The 13,425-nt window shown below is 31.4% G+C and overlaps 2 protein-coding genes, 1 long non-coding RNA gene and 1 pseudogene across 29 annotated transcripts in view; 2 read left to right on the top strand and 2 right to left on the bottom strand.

Annotated features, from left to right (window-relative positions):
• The window catches only part of LOC126720924 (receptor-like protein 6), a 224,904-nt gene that overhangs the window by 90,103 nt on the left and 121,376 nt on the right, over positions 1–13,425 (bottom strand). The gene's annotated exons all lie outside the window — the stretch shown is intronic.
• Positions 1–13,425, bottom strand: part of LOC126720923 (receptor-like protein 6) — a 142,619-nt gene that overhangs the window by 75,970 nt on the left and 53,224 nt on the right. The gene's annotated exons all lie outside the window — the stretch shown is intronic.
• The window catches only part of LOC126720934 (uncharacterized), a 159,688-nt gene that overhangs the window by 26,463 nt on the left and 119,800 nt on the right, over positions 1–13,425 (top strand). The gene's annotated exons all lie outside the window — the stretch shown is intronic.
• On the top strand, positions 9,963–13,312 carry LOC126720930 (disease resistance protein RPM1-like; annotated as a pseudogene).

Raw genomic sequence — 13,425 nt, forward strand, 5'->3', positions numbered from 1 at the left:
GTAATTTGGGACTTCAGAACCCATGGGTCCTTCATGCTTACCCGAGGCACATGCTTGGTTTAGGCTGGGGTTTTCTCTCAAATTTTGGGTATTAACAAACCCTCTAATCCGATCCATCCGTATAGTAACACCACTTAACCTAAAAGATTAATTTATAAACTTAGACCCAACTATGGTTGCTTGAATCATCCCTTCTACATATAGGTCCAGTTTTTTGTAGTGATAGCAGTGGAATGGTCTACATCTATGGTCTCTCTCACACACACACACACACACACATATATATATATATATATATATATGACAACGAGCCCAAAACAATATATTTGTTAGAGAGTGGATATTACAGGTAAGATTTAGCAAATCATATATGGGCCACAAGAAATTAGGTTTGCACCAAAAGATAAGAAAATAGAATTTGAAAGGAATAATACTCCTCGGTCAAGTCCGAGGATCAAGTGTTCTTATATTCACTTAAGTTTCTTTTAGTACAAGAAGTTCTCCCTTTTTCTTCCTCTCTTAGTGATTTTCCCCCCTATTTCTCACGAGGGTCTTTTCTTTATATAGTCTTATTCCTTTTCAATCTCAGCCTTCCATCTGTTGATTGTATAAGTAATCTTTTAGATGCTTGTCCCATCAGAGCCCTCCTGGAACCTTTGTGTGTAGCTGTAAAGCTCAATATCACTGTTCAAGTATCATTTCCACATAAATGCGGCCAGTGGGTTAGGTGCAAAACATTTAATGTGGTGGTAGCAGCCTTCTTCTCAGATATTTCCTGGTTCATTATGGACATTTTTATCTAAAGCTTATCCTTAGAAGCATGGTACCCTCACAGCGTTTCCCAAGGAAGTTTAGATCCTCTAGAGACAACCTTTGTTCATCATTACTTACTCTTGTCCTTGTCCCATTGCTTTACAAGCTTACCTTACTATTCAACCATCCTTGGGCCACCCTACATCCTCGAGCATGGCCCACGGTCCAATATTCCTACTTGGCTCCTTTATTCCCACAAGATTCAAAATAGATACAATTTTTTTCTTATTTTCTTCTCCTATAATTATATTACTATACGTAAAAAGAAAACAGCAATTTAAAAAAACATATAATACTACATGTTAAAAGAAAACAGCAACCCAACAACAACACAGTACACTTAAAAAAGGTCTCTTATAAAATTCTATTCAATTAACATTATACTAACATTAGACTTTTGTTCATATCAACTTCTTCAGTGTGGACTATATATATCTCAAATAATTCATAATAAATACCTACGATACAGTTATTTTTCTTTATTCTTATATTCTTCTGCCTACAACCTCTATTCTTCTTGCAAGTATGTATTACATATTTAAACTTTTACATTTACATTGCATTACAATATTTGTTTTCTCTTTATGTACCTTTATTTGTCTATTATTGAAATTATTTTGAGTGTGGTACCCTAGAAGGTTTAGATACTAACATAGTTCAATTATAGCATAAACTCTATGATTTTTTTTATAAAAAAATTTAGATAATGCAATTCATCTTTGATTTGGTGTTCTTCATTGATTATGCAGATTATTTCCTCACTTGTGGCAACATTAAAATAATTTACATAAAATTTTACATTTACTTTGCAGTCTAGAAACTCTAATACTTATATTTTTGTAAATTATGGAATTTTTTTTAGTTATATATGCAAGAAATTTATATATGATTAACACTTTTACTACTATACATGTTAGCAGGTATAATGGATAGATTGTTAAGTGCCATATATATATAAACAAATTACAATTTTACTACTAAGAGCTTTTAGAAATTTAAAACTTGCCATAATTTTTAAAATATTTTTACCATTTTATATCTTATTAAATTTAATTATATTATCAAAAAAAAAAAATTCTTTAAATTTATATATAATTTTTTTGTTAAGTTGCACATCGCACGGGCATAATACTAGTGTGTGTGTGTATATATATATATATATATATATATATCATATCATATTATATATAATAAAAGTTGGGCTTAGACGTCGTGGTTATGCCACGTGACTTCACCAAATTGCAGAAATTTTAATAAATTTTTTAGATTTTAAGAATAGATATATACATATTTTTTGAATAAATATGACAAATCAATTAATTAAAAAAAGTAGTATTTCATTTACAACTATAACAGTTGTGTCTATCCAAAAGAATTACCTAAGGATAGAATTTAAACCCAAAAAGAGAGGAAAACAAAAAAATGACGGTATTTTTAGCATTGTAGCTTTTAGTGGGTTCTTTGGCTTCCAGTTTGACGTGCAGCCATGTGACAAAGGAAACATAAAAGATGTTGCCAAATCATAAAAATTTATATACTAATATAATAATCTCATGTTATGAATTGTGATTATGCTAATGGCTAAGTGCTTATCTTTGATTTGCAACAATTTCTTCATCATTCTAATTTATTCTTATTATTAAATAAAATTAGATTAACGTTATTTTTTATTTGTTAGGATATATTTCTTAAATTAAGGGATAATATTTAACATACAAAAATTTAACTTAGATAATATTTTTTATCTAATTAACATTGTTTTTTTATTTACTAGAATATCAAGCTACAAAACTTGATTATTAAGGGATAAGCACAATCCAAATTCTTCAAGAGGTGATTAATATAAATCTATTCCAAAAAACAGTATATATCTCCAATAATTTGATAATCTTTGTCTATCCCAAAAAATTGTATATATCTCCATTAATTTGATAATTTCTACGTGGATGACATTAAATATATATATATATATATATATTTATATCAAAAATCCTTATAGCTATCAACCACGTTCTCTTTCTCTCTTTTTTTTTAATTATTTTAAAATTTTTAATTATTTTATATGTTATGTTATGTTGAATCAACTCTTTTTTTTTTCTTTTTTTTCATTCATTCTATTCATATGACCTTGTTTTTAGTTCCAATTTTTATGGGATAAAAAAAAAAAAAACATTGATTAGATATCTTTAATTTCAATAAGATTTAAATGAATTATATTTCAAATGGAACTCTACCAATATATATAACCCTATATATCTTTTTTGGAGTGAAACTTATTTCAATATGTGAATGTCTAAATCCCATGACAATGTAGGTATACATTCTTTCTTCTTTATTATTATTATTTTCATTTTGTTTATTTTCTTTAGTGTTAATATTGGTTTTTTCTCTTAATGTGATTTTAATTAATGAATTCAAAACATTGGAAAACATTGTCAAGTTTCTAAAGCCTCCTTCTTTGTTTTTGAATTTTGTTTTTATTAAATTGATTAGGTTTTGTGTATTAGTTGCCTTTTGTTTAAACTAATTTTCTTAGCTTTGATCTAATTTATATGCTTAGGGTTAGGCATTTAGAATTAATGATTAAATATGGTTAGAATTAATAGATTAATTTTAACAATGTTCTTATTTGATTCTTATGTTACATCAAATTATCAAGATGTTCTACACATGTATTCTTGAATCATCAACTTTAGTTTTAATTTATAATATTATCAAGATTATATTAATTTTAGATTTATCAATTGTTTAGTAAGTTTTTTTTAAAATAATTATCAATTTAAAATTCAATTTGGAATTATCAATTTAATTTAGTTTTAGGGAGAAATCTTACCCTTTATTTTAGTGAGATAATTATTTACACTTGATAATTTTTTTCTTTTACCTTTATTGAATCTATTAAAATATATAATTATTTGTACATTTATTTTATAAGCCTTTTCATAAAATCGTGCAACGCATGAACCAACAACTAGTGTATATATATATATATATATATATAACCGAAACTTTTGACTTTTTATTAACCTTTCTAGATCTTGCCACATCATCATTATTATTTTTAAACAAAACTTACAAAATATAAAATAAAAATTTTGTTAGGTTCTAAGACTTTAGGAACTAAATGTATTAGAACTTCACTTTGTAGATGTTGGCAAATCATGATCAAAACAATGAGTTTAGGTTTAGGCTTGCTCAAAATTTATTTGTTATAGTTTGAATCGAGCTGAATGCAGAAACTTATTGTGCAAAATTGCAAAGCTCGATTGATCGAGAATCATATCTGCAGAATTTGAATAAAGCCTAAACAACAATTCAAGCCCATTAAGAATTAGGGTTTTAAATCTACTTCTCCTAGTATATAAAGGAAACCATAAGCATGTTTTTAAATAGGCTTTTCAAAGAGTGCGTCTTGTGCCTTTTTTGTAGATCAAGGGTTTTGTACCCAAAAGCTCTCTAAGGTCTTTATTGAGTTCTGTGTTGAATCTTTTATGAGATTTGAGAGGTGTTTACCTTCATATACACACATAGAGCTATCATGATCAAGATTTGTATTAAGAACTTGATAGTGGTTTTAGTTGCTGCATAAAGAACTTTCAAGAAGATCTGAAACCTTTGAGTAGAGTCTCAAAGTCACAAGTAGGAGAACTTGTGGTTGTTGTAGATTAAAGAAAGAAGTAATCTGTGGACTTGGAGCTGTCACGTGGTTGTGGTAGTAAGTTTTTTACTCGAGGTAGCAATAAAGTGTTAGTGGTCTAAATTCTATTGTACAAATTTCAATTATGTCATAGTGGATCTGTTTTGCCTTGAAAATAGTTATGTTAAATCCTACCCAGGTTTTTTACTGGTTAGGTTTTCCTAGGTTATCATATCATTGTATTTTTTATATTTCCGCATTATTTACATAATATGGTTTTATTGTGTTAACCTAGAACTAAATAATTTATGTACATATTCACTTGGTTAAATAACTATTTAAATAACTTGTGTTAAGGGGTCTAAAAACGTAAACATTTCTTTCTACAACACTCTCCCACCGTTCCCGGACTCCTTATACTCTCTCCATTAAATAATAAAAATATATATATAAAAAAATAAAAAAAACAAAAAAAAACTAATGCATGTTAGACTTCTAGCCAAATATAATAACACTCACACGGTCCGTACTCTTTCCTATTTAAGAAAACTATTTCTATGCTTCCAACACCACTCTATTGTACAATCTCTTGCATTGATTTTGGTTCTTGGAGTTAAGTGTAAAAAGAAGTTGCAGATTTTTAGGCTTAAATGGGTCTATCTGGGATCGGCTTATTTTTATCTTTATCTATAGCACTTTCGATAAAGATAAAAATTAGCTGAAATAATACAGTGGGACCTATGAATAGTATTAAAAAATGCAGTGAGGCCCATGAATAGTAGCAAAAATAAGCTAAATAGTAAAATAAGCTGCTAGCTTTTTAATTTTTGCCAAACACACACTTAGGGTCTGTTTAGGATCCGCTTATTTTGCTGAAACTAAAAATTTTTTGCTGAAAGTACTATAAATAAAGGTAAATGTTAGTTGAAATAGTACAGTGAGACCCATGAATAGTACTAAAAAGTGCAGTGAGACCCATAAATAATAGTAAAAATAAGCTGAATAATAAAATAAGTTGGCAAAAAATAAATTAGCAAAAAGACACTTAATGGGTTCGGTTCTGCACAGGTTTACCGAATTATGGTTTTGGTGAATAGGAAAAGTCATGGTGTAGGCTTGTAGTTTGACAAGCTATCAGATGTAAAATAAAAATGGTGTATCGTGTAAGTGCCCATGTGCCTTGCTTGTACTTGGTTTTGTTCTCGTCTCGAAAGAGAATTATGGTCTATTTAGAATCTGCTTATTTTACTAAAACTAAAAACTTTTTACTGAAAGTACTATAAATAAATGTAAAAGTTAACTGAAATAGTACAATGGGATCCATAAATAGTATCAAAAGTGCAATAAGACACATAAATAGTAGTAAAAATAAATTGAATAGAAAAATAAGCTGGTTTTTTAAATTGGAGCTAAACGCACACTTAATGGTAGCAAGTGGCAGGATATAATAAAAAAATAATAATTTAAAAAAAAAAAAAAGGAACACACGTATAGAAGAAGATGGGCCTAGGTGGTGGTCCTTTACAAATTGACTTTGACTCCATATGGAATCTTTAGACCTTATCCCAAGGCAAGGTTCTCAAACTCGGACCGGACCGGAAAAATTGAGAATCGGGATGAAAACCGGTTTTTTAAACATAAAGAACCATATTTTTAGTTAATTCCGTGAACCCTTAAAACCGGGATTGGACCGCACGAACCGCAAGAACCGTGCGGTCCAACCCCTTAGCAATTTAAAAAAAAAAAAAAAAAAAAACTTAACACAATTTTATTCTACTTAATTAAATTATCCATCTCTTACAAGGAATAAAAAAATAATAATAATTAAAATCCTTCAAAAATATTCAACTTTACTTCAAAAATTAATCATAAATTTTAATGTTTTCATGGTTATTGTGGGGCCCGACAATAGATGGGTCAGGCCCACCTGTTCACCGGAAGCCTTAAGGCCCAAGCCGAAGAAGGTAGTAGTCCAAACTCAATAGCGCAAAAGCACCAATGGGCCCAGAGAAGCCGCCGAGGACAGTGCAGCCCTCGGCTGGCCCAAAGCTCCACTAAGAAAAGGGGCAAAAGCGGCATAGGGGTAATCTGGAAAGAAATCTGAAATATCTAGGAAATGCTGCCCTTACTACCTACCCCAGACAGAGCTTTGCACCTCACAGAGTCGTGTTCTTTAACTTTATCAGCCACTCCCAACAACTCGGGTCTGAAACTGATGGGACAAGTATCAGTCTTGGAAAGGTCAACCCTACACGTGGACGGAGGAAATCGAACGCATGCTAATATAAAAGAAAAGTATGCAACCTAATGAGAGGGGCCGGTCTCTCCGGAAAAAAGGACTCAAAGGGTGAATACCCCTAAACCATGCAGGAACAACTAAACAAAATGACCGCCGAGCAATCACGACTTAACCTTTCGAACCCACTCTCTACAAATGATATTGTCTGGGCCCATTCACGTGTGGACTCAACTACTGTTGCGGTTCGTCACGGAACGAGACCCTACAGTTATTATTTTATTTTATTAACTTTCTTACTTAATTATTAAATATATGCTTGAAAATCATTAAATTTCCCTAACATATATAGATATATTAGTCAATTTTGCTAGTTTTATAAATTTAATATCTATATTTAGGCTTTAATTAATTATTAAATTAATTATGACATCATCACGGTTCGACCCCAATTCGACCTCGATTCGACCTTAAAAATCTTGAACTTCTCCCTTTTACGGTTCAATGAACGGTCCCAGTCTGAAAACCTTGTCTCTAGGGACTGTTAGTGACAGAAAGTGACTATGTGGATTTTTTTAGTGAGATTTAGTGGAAAATTATTAGATATTTTTAGCCATTTTTCTTCTAATTGTAATAATTGTTTCAGGTGATATTTAAGGATTTTAGAGGAAGTGTCAGGGAGAAGTTCTTTTGTGGTAAGCTAGCTGAAATAAGTAACCTTATCTTAATTGATTTTATTTTGCTTATATTGTTGTATCTTAACTATTGAAAGTTTTTTATAATTGTTACAATTTATTTCAATTGTATTACTAATTTAAAGTAAAGAATAAAAGTTTATCACAAATATATTTGATTACTGAATATATGATTTTATATATGTATTTGGATGATATATATATATATGTGTGTATGTGTGTGTGTGTGTGTGTGTGTGTGTGTTTGAACTTTGATTGATATATATGATTTTGGACAATATGACTGTGTTTTGACTCTGATACCCAGCCAATGGGAGTTATTCATTGGTGTGTAAAGTTTTCTTATCAGGTTTAATGTTAACATATATGAAAGATATTTTGGTCAATAATCTGAAAGAAAAAAAAAAATAGTGACTGTATTAGGCAGAGGCTTTTGGAGATTGTTGTTTTTATTTTTGGAATTCTTTATGTTCATGTGTATGTATGTATTGGGTTTAATTGAATTGGAATTATCTTTGAAACTTTGGTTTTGATTGAATAATGAAAATGTCAAAAGAAGTATGTTCCAATATTTGGAGTCTCCTATATATGTGTTGTTGTAGTTTAAATTTGGTATTTGAATTGTTAAATTGTTAATTCACAATTTTATTGTGCATCTATTAATCATGAATAATAATATTTCTATTTGCAACCATCATGATATGATATCAATGATGTAATCATTCCAAATGCTTTCCTTTAGAGTTTAGATAGAGTCTATTTTATGATTAAAAAAATTTACAATTAAAATACTTTTGAAATTTTTTTTTTAAAAATTATTGGATACGTTGGATCTTAAATGACTTCTATTAAATCCATCCTTTATGGCATCATTTAAAAGAAAACTCATATAAATAGGTATTAGGATATTATTTGGTACTATCATAATGGACTAACGTATTACACATAGTACGAATCTAACTGTAACATCATATGCTATAAAATAAAAATTACGCCTATGGCTATCTTCTCTTTGCAAAAATTGGTTAAATTCTCATTAATTATGATAGTTCACTTTTAGGTAAAATAGAAAATCTATTAACTAAGTTTTAAGAAATTTAAAATTCTATTTCAAAAAATTTCCTGAACAATAGATTTTATTTTAATCATCTATAATAATAATTTTATATTATAAAAGAATAAAATTTATACATTACATACAATCATTACTCCAGTTACCTTCTAAATGATGGAGGATATGAGAATGCAATTTGTAGATCTACTATCAAGATAACATAGATTAGATTGGTGGTCAATAGTAGATTTAATTGCAATTGAGTATTGAGTGAAGTGATTCTAAAAAAAAAAAAGAGTATCGAGTGAAGTTATCATCATAGAATAGCCCACGCGCGGGATATGTTATGTGGAACCAATGATATGAAAGAAAAAAAAAATCTAAACCATTATATTGAACAAAAAATTATTTATTTTCATTCATTTTCAAGTTATGCATTTTTTTAAGTCAGGTCATAAACCTTTAAGCAAAATAAATACTTTTAATTTTTACTTAACTATTCCATGCATCGCACAAGTTAGCGACTAGTGTACTTCAATTGCCAGTACCATATGGTCCATATCATGGTTTTTAGACCGGCCGGATCATTCAAAGAACAGTAAAAATGAGAGGTTCAAGATTGTTAAGGTTGGACCGAAGTCGAACCAAGGTTGAACCGTGATGATGTTATAATTAATTTAATAATTATTTAAAATAAAAAAATATATATTAAATTAATAAAAATATAAAAATTAACTAAAATAGTCCAAATATATATATATATAAAGTTCTATCTTTCAAATGTATTTTTCATATTATAACTTTTATAAAAAAAAAAAAAAAGAAATATTAATTCCTAAGCAAACATAAATTGATTTTTAGTTATTTTTAGTAAGGGATATAAAATATTTTGATATCGATCAATAACGATATACCATTTTGAAATTACCGCATATATATGTGTGTGTGTATATTGTTAGAGCCCAAAATTTTTTTTTTTTTAAATTTTCTTAAGCTATATATAAGCTCATTTGATAATCTAATAAACTGTTTTTATGAGACCCAATAAAAAAAGGTTAAGAGAGACAAGTATTTTTTATCAAAAAAAAAAAAGAAAGAAAAATGGTAAGAATTTGTCATAAAAGAAAATTAAAAAATTGAAGCTTTAATAGTGGAGGACATTGGTTTGTACGCCCACCCGACTTCCACATTTTTCATGAGTTTTTAAGAATGAGTAAGACTTAGTTACAGCATTTAGGTATTATTCCTTAAATTTTTCTTTTAACATTTCACTTTGTAAATTTTTTTTCATAAGATAAAAATATATTTTTGAATTAAGTAAAAAATTACTGAATTTTAAAAAAAGAATTTAAGGGAGAATAACTAAAGTATTATTCTTAAGTTTTCTCCTTTAAGAATAAGTAAATAACAAAATTTGGAGGAGTGGGAGGCAGCTGGCACCTGGGAGCATTGGTGGTCACTCATTTGAAATCTGGTAGTACAAAATCAAAGTCCGCAAGAAAATGTTAAGTGGCACACGGTAGAACATTGATCAAACGAGAGAGAAGATAAAAATATGAAGAAAGTAAGAGAGAGTTAAACAACGAAGAAGCAAACTGATAGGTCCATCAACCGTGAGTGTGAGGAAATATACACCGATGTATTTTCTCAGAAACTACTTTCTTGTTCCATGCCTTCAGGTCTCCTTGCGAAGAAAAAGAAAACAGGGGAACAAGAGAGAAGGAACGAGAAATTTGGTAGCAAAAATGGCAGATTGTGCTGTAAACTTCTTACTTGATAAACTAACGAGTATTTTACTACAGGAGGCATCACTACTAGGAGATGCTTACGATGAAATTGAAGAGATAAAGCTTGAGTTAGAGAGCATGAGATCATTCTTAAAAGATGCAGAAAGAAGAATGGAAAGAAGTGAGTCAGTGGAAACTTGGGTAAGGCAAGTAAGAGAAGTAGCATATGAAGCTGAGGATATTATAGATGAATTCATGCATCATAAAGATAAGGAGAAGCATAAAAGTGGTTTCAAGGGTATCACCAAAGAAATTGTCCACTTCCCCAAGAACATCACTGCAAGGCATCAAATTGCTACAAAGCTTCCAAAGATCAAAGTGAAGGTGCGTGAGATCTCTGATAGAAGCAAGAGATATGGTTTTGATAAGCTTGATGAAGGGACAAGTAAGCATATGTCTCGTGAAAGTTGGCAGCACTATGCAGAATCATCAATTTTTTTTGGTGAAGATGAGATAGTAGGAATGGAAGAAAAAACGGAAGAAATGATTGAATGGTTACTTGAGGATGAACTACGCCGGACAATTATTTCAATTGTGGGAATGGGTGGTTTAGGTAAAACCACTCTAGCTACAAGAGTCTACAATGACCAAAGAATCAAGCAACAATTTAATTGCTGCGCATGGATATCAGTGACCCAAATACATGACAGCAATGAGCTACTAAGAAGCATGGTCAGAGAATTCTTTGAGACGAAGCAACAGTTGATGGCAATGCTCTTTCACTATTTGCATCAGAAGAGGTATGTTGTTGTTTTGGATGACGTATGGGACATATATCTCTGGAGTTCAATAAGAGGTGCTTTTCCAGATAATAAAAATGGAAGCAGAATTATCCTCACAACAAGAAATGAGAATGTAGCAACATTTGTTGGAGTCGGATACCATGTTAATCACCTTGAGCCCCTTCAAGAGAAAGATGGTTGGGCCCTTTTCTGTAAGACGGCATTTTGGAATGAACTAGGTCGTTGCTGTCCTCAAGAACTGCAACCATTAGCTCATGCCATTGTGAACAAATGTGAAGGCTTGCCACTTGCGATTGTGGCCATTGGAGGTCTAATATGTTCAAGAAGCAAGGCAATCGGGGAATGGAAGAAATTTTATGGAAGTCTCAATTGGCAACTTAGCTACAATCCCAAACTGGGACAAGTTAAGGGTATGTTATTGTTGAGTTACAAAGATTTACCCTTCTATCTAAAACATTGTTTCTTGTATCCAAAGTTAAGGGTATGTTCCATTATTGTTCCCAGATCAAGAGAAAGAAGCTGATTCGGTTGTGGGTAGTAGAAGGTTTTGTTCGAGAAAGAAAAGGGAATACTATGGAGGAGGTAGCGGAGGAGCACCTCACAGATCTTATTCTACGAAGCATGATTTAGGTCACAGAGACTAATGCTGCTGGGAGGGTGAAGACCTGTCGAGTGCATGATGTTATGCGTGAACTGGCTATGACGATTTCAGAGAAAGAGAATTTCTGTACAGCTTATGATGGAAATGAATCAAGGCTAGAAGGAAATTTCCACCACCTATCAGTACATTATAGAGGTGAAAAAATACAATTGAGCAGAACCATGTCACACCATCTTCGCTCTTTCTTTGTATTTAAGACAGATATGTGCACCTCATTCTCTTTGGATGCAGCACCATCCAAATTCAAATTGCTAAGGGTGCTTAATCTACAAGGAATTCCTGTTGAAACAATTCCAAGCACATTGGGTAGGCTGTTCAATTTGAGGTACTTGAACTTGAGAGATAACAAGATTAGTGAGCTTCCCAAGTCAACCAAAAAGTTAAGGAACCTACGAACCTTGGATGTTTGGAATACTAATGTGAGAAGGCTACCAAGTGGAATATCAAAGCCGACAAGATTGAGACATCTATACATGTATTGCAACAATTATCAGAATTCTGAAACATCCAATATTGCTAACAGCATGATGGCTCCAACAGGAATATGGAATATTCAATGCCTACAAACTCTTGCTTGCATTGATGCAGAGGAAGAGTTAATCCAACAAGTTGGGAACTTGACTGAACTCAGAAGGCTGGATACCACAAAGCTTAAAACTGTTCATGGACCAAAGTTGTGCACTTCCATTCAGAAGATGAAAAACCTCTTCCGTTTATGTGTGACGGCAACTAACGAGGAAGAACTTCAGTTGGAATATTTATCTCTTCCTCCATCGTATCTTCAGAATCTGGAATTTGTTGGACGGTTAAATACATTGCCTCGTTGGTTTGAGTCACTATCAAATCTCACTCATCTGTATTTAGGTAGGTCTTATCTCCAGGATGATATGGTTCTTTCTCTCCACAAATTGTCTGCTCTAGTGTTTCTTGAACTCAGAAAGGCCTACAATGGTAAGATCTTGCACTTTAAGGCAAAATGGTTTCCTAAACTCAACAAGCGGAAAATTGTGGAGCTCGCACAATTGGATAGTCTAGTAGTAGAAGAGGGTGCATTGCCAACCATTCAGGAATTGAATCTAATTCGTTGTCTGGAGCTAAAGGCGTTGCCTTAGGGTGTTGAGCATCTGATTAGCCTCCAGAAGCTATACTTGGAAGAGATGCCGGAAGAATTTATACAAATGCTGAGGAATGATAAAAATCATGATCAATCAAGGGTATGCCACATACCCACTATCAAAATTGTATGTTTAAATGGACAAAGTCAAGTAGTTGAAACACTTTGCTAGCCAAATGTTAGCTATTCCAAAAATAAAACATAAACCACCTTCATTCTTGTTGTCAAGGTAGTTACATGTCTGGCTTGGATGCGGTTTTGATTGTGCAATATTGAGGCCATGTTAAAGATGGTGGCTCATATTCTGTTATGCCAGGGATGAATAATAGGTTTGAGGGGTGTGGAAAGCATAGCCCCTTGTCATTCAAGAAAAGTATATTGGGAATTTCAATGTATTGGGTTAGGGTTTTGATTGAGAAGGCATATATGTTATAACCCTATATTGAGAATTTAAAATCTAGGCAGACACATCCTTGCCCTTGCAGAGGATTCATATGCTGCCCTCTTTAAATCCTCTTTGTAATTTAGAATACTTCAGGAGTCAGATAATACTTATATATTCGTTCACAATACTCTCAAATCATTCTATTTTAAACAATGAATTAGAATCTTACAACCACAATGATTTGAATGATTAGAAATGCTAATATTCTTTCTTTTTGGTCTTCTCTGCTCCTAATCCAAT

The sequence above is a fragment of the Quercus robur genome, chromosome 4, assembly GCF_932294415.1.
Source record: "Quercus robur chromosome 4, dhQueRobu3.1, whole genome shotgun sequence".
Classification (NCBI taxonomy): domain Eukaryota; kingdom Viridiplantae; phylum Streptophyta; class Magnoliopsida; order Fagales; family Fagaceae; genus Quercus; species Quercus robur.